This window comes from Protopterus annectens, chromosome 1.part1 (genome assembly GCF_019279795.1).
Source record: "Protopterus annectens isolate FY-2018-M chromosome 1.part1, PAN1.0, whole genome shotgun sequence".
In the NCBI taxonomy this organism is placed as follows: Eukaryota; Metazoa; Chordata; order Ceratodontiformes; family Protopteridae; genus Protopterus; species Protopterus annectens.
Genome location: NC_056726.1, coordinates 990544350 through 990548998, shown reverse-complemented (window position 1 = coordinate 990548998; position 4649 = coordinate 990544350).

Sequence of the window (4649 nt, the reverse complement as noted above, 5' to 3'; positions counted from 1 at the left end):
CCGGTGCACTCTCATTAATATGTATATGGCGCTACTGCACCGGATATTCCATGCACTGCCGGCGCAGGCCTTACGCCGGCCTTGCGCCGAGCTTCATGAATCCCGGGGATTATCTTATGTCATATGGGTTATATGGGATGAAATAATAAATAAAATTATGTTTAATGATAAATGGAACTTGGCAACAATATTAAGTAAAAATCAGATGGTGGTTATAGAAGGAGTGGGGTTCTAATAGGGATGAACATTTAGTAAGACTGTAAGGAAAATTGTGAATATATGTAAATATATTTGTGTATCTATATATTTGTACATTTGCACATATTTGTAAATAGTAATTATGTAGTAAATAATAGTTATTTTTTGTATATAAACAAAGGATTCCTACTGTTTTTGATAGGTGCTGTGTGATATTTTACATCAACCTGAACTACCACTTACTCAAGCAGACAGGAAATTGATTTAATGTCTCATTCAAAGGACAACACACTCAGGAGTGCAGCACCCCACCTATGCTTCACTACGGTGTCAGTAATCAATCTTCCTAGTATGAGGATAGAACCTACAGCTTTCTGCACCAAAGGTGAGTGTGCTACTAGTTGCACCACTGACACTATCATTTATGCTTTAAGATGAAATCTTTCAAAAGCTTGTATGTAGCATGGCTGGTCCACCTGAGTTTGTTTAAGTGCCACATCATCAAGTCTCACTTCATTGACATTCAGAATATTGAACCACTGGAACTAGGAAGATTTTTCCACGGTAAATAACTGGTTGTACGAGACATTGAAGTTTGCCCTTTTCCCAACTGTAGCTCAATTTTGGAGTTGGTATATTTAGTTAGGGGGTGGGGGCACAGCCTCTCACATTGGGGTGTGGGTGGTGTAGCCCCCGACCTGGGTGGGTTAGGGATGGTGCGGTTTAGGTTTTTTATTTTTTGGGTAAGTGGTTACTTACTGTGGGAAAGTCTTTGTAGTTCCGGCGATTCAATGAAGTGTGGATTTGATAATGTGAGTGTTGACAAAGGGAGATTCGATGTTCTGTGATTTTGATATCAGGTAAATCCACATGGTTTTACAGTTATTAAAGTATGAATATGTAATATTACATGTATATATGGATCATTAAGATGATCCTAGAGAAACATCTGGAGGAGTTGCTAGAGTTTAATGAGTTAAACTTTGTTAGAAATTGTGGGGAATCTACTGTTAAAGACTTTAAAGTAGTCAGTACCCACTATAAATTTCAGATAACATTAAATTATATGTTGAAAAATATGGTTGGTGACCAATAACAGAAAGGTAGTAACACTACTACCCCCTTCTGAAGCTGTGCTGGTTTTCTTGGAGAAGACTGTTAATCTGTAGGTGGGCCTTTAGCTGAGTGAAAGAATCCTTTTCTAAAAACTTTAAATATGTGGATAGTAGAAATATCAGTTTGTTTAATAAAACCTGGACCTTGTTTTGGGGAGTGAGATTATTATTAATGCTTTTCATAGATATGCAAAAGTGTCACTGGTTAGGGAAATGCCGGTGATGTGCTTAAGGAGTATATTGATGTATGTATTAAAAGCTTTGGTACATTTGAGGTATTCACCATCTGCACTTTCTTTGCCATAATTATATATTTCTAAGTTACTGAATGGGTTTCAGGAATACCCATGAGAAAATCCCTAAAACAAGTAGCTTCCTAGCCTTGATGAGTTTTCCCTATATTAATGTGAAGGGATGAAGCAAATTAAAAACAAAGAGGCAATTGCTTCAGTAAGAGTAGTGGGTACAATTATTCGCTGCTTATTTCGAGTTAAATGTGATATACATGGGTGTTTTACTCTTCTCATCTAGCTTTGGATTTGTATGTGGAAGCTTATAGGGCTGTGCTTTTTTTTCAGAAATTCAGCCTTATGCATTTATTTATTTTATTCATTTACTCACAAGTGAGGAGAGTGTGTTAGAAAAAGTACTTTGAGGAGCTGATGAATGAAGAGAATGAGAGAGAGAGAAGGTTGGATGATGTGGGGATAGTGAATCAGGAAGTGAAACAGATTAGCAAGGAGGAAGTAAGGACAGCTATGAAGAGGATGAAGAATGGAAAGACTGTTGGTCCAGATGACATACCTGTGGAAGCATGGAGGTGTTTAGTTGAAATGGCAGTGAAGTCTTTAACTAGGTTGTTTAATGAAATCTTGGAAAGTGAGAGGATGCTTGAGGAGTGGAGAATAAGTGTATTGGTACCGGTTTTTAAGAATAAGGATGATGTGCAGAGCTGTAGTAACTACAGAGGGATAAAATTGATCAGCCACAGCATGAAGTTATGGGACAGAGTAGTGGAAGCTAGGTTAAGAAGGGAGGTAATGATTAGTGAGCAGCAGTACAATTTCATGCCAGGAAACAGCACTACAGATGCGATGTTTGCTTTGAGGATGCTTATGGAGACGTATAAAGAAAGTCAAGAGGAGTTGCATTGTGTCTTTGTGGAGTTAGAGAAAGCATGTGACAGGGTGCCTAGAGAGGAGCTGTGGTATTGAATGAGTAAGTTGGGAGTGGCAGAGAAGTGTGTAAAAGTGGTACAGGATATGTACGAGGGCAGTGTGACAGTGGTGAGTTTTGTGGTAGGAGTGAAGGATGCATTCAAGGTGGAGGTGGGATTACATCAAGGATCAGCTCTGAGTCCTTTCTTATTTGCAATGGTGATGGACAGGTTGACAGATGAGATCAGACAGGAGTCCCCATGGACTGTGATGTTTGCTGATGACATTGTGATTTGTAGTGAGAAGGGAACAAGTAGAGGATACCCTGGGTGGAGATATGCTCTAGAGAGGAGAGGAATGAAGGTCAGCAAGACTGAGACAGAATATATGTGTGTGAATGAGAGGGAGGAGAGAGAAATGGTGAAGATGCAGGGAACAGAGATGGTGAAGGTGGATGAGTTTGGGAATAAAGATGTAAGTAGAATTCAATGGGGAAAAAGCCCCTATCTCTGTATTCTGTCTCCTACAGGTTACTCAGGGGTGATCTATGCCTAGCTTATACTTGTGATCAACAGTTCAGAGTAATGGTGAGTGTGGAAGAGAGGTGAAGAAGAGAGTATAGGCAGGGTAAAGTGGGTGGAGAAAGTATCAGGAGTGATTTGAGACAGACTGGTACCAGTAAGAGTGAAAGGTAAGATCTGCAAGATGGTAGTGAGACCAGCTATGTTATATACGTTGAAGAAGGTGGCACTGACAAAAAGACAGGAGTCGGAGCTGGAGGTGGCAGAGTTAAAGGTGTTATGATTTGCATTGGGTGTGGTGTGGATGGAGAGGATTAGAAATGAGTATATTAGAGGGTCAGCTCAGGTTGGATGGTTTAGAGACAAAGGCGAGAGGTGAGAGGTGAGATTACATTGGTTTAGACATGTGCTGAGGAGGGATGCTGAGTATATTGGGAGAAGGATGTTAAGGATGGAGCTGCCAGGTAAGAGGAAAAGAGGAAGGCCTAAGATAAGGTTTATGGATGTGGTGAGAGAGGACATGCAGATGGTTTGTGTGTCAGAGCAAGATGCAGAGTACAGGAAGAAATGATAACAGGTGATCAGCTGTGGCGACCCCTAATGGAAGCAGCTGAAAGAAAAAGAATATATATATGTATATATATATATATATATATATATATATATATATATGTATATATATATATATATATATATATATATATATATATATATATATATATATATATATATATATATATATATATATATATACACACACACACACACACACACACACACACACACACACACACACAGACACACACACAGTTAGATATAGATATATAGATGTATTTGTTTACTCTGGTAGTGCACTGATCAGTACTGACCAGACCAATTTCAGGATCAGCCCGAATGAAATACAAAAGAACATTTCACAAACCAAAAATACAGAAATGTAATTAATAACAGAGTAGTCCAGGCTAGTTACATAAAGAAAATGCATATATACATGCTAATGAATGACCAGAGTGCAATGTACAATTTATACATTATTTTCTAAAGTGGGTCAACTATCAGTAAACCTAAGAAAGGAGACGAGACTTGGAAAGGAGGTAGGGATAGCGTGTTAGCTGCTATGTCCTGTGTTAAATTAGGGGCATTTGGCTTGGATGAAGAGGTGCTTTTTGAGTTGCATTCTAAATTTGGCACATTGGTTTCCTTTAGGATAATGTGGAAAACTCACCAAAGAGTAGGTGCCTGACAGGAGAATGCATACGCATTGCAGTGGAATTTGGTTCTGGGGCTAATGAGAGTGTGTCTTGTGAGTAGTGTCTAAGGTTGTATGAGAAGCCTTATTTCTGTTTATCTGTTTCATCTAGTTATTTCATATACCCTGCAGTATATAGTAGACAAAAACTTTAAGTAAAGGGATTGATTTCATATGCTGAGTCACCAGACAGGAGTTTCAATAAAGATTTCGGAAAATGACTGCAAGACCTGTGCTAATGCCACTTTGCCATTTTAATGTTCTCATTAGCAATATTTTATATGGTGTCAGAAATGAAAAAGAAAGTCCTGTGTCAGATTTTTTTATTGTATGGAAATAGTATACAGAACTTTTTTTTCCCTACGAAATATATTAAAGAACCACAGCCCTGCACAATCACAATCTACAT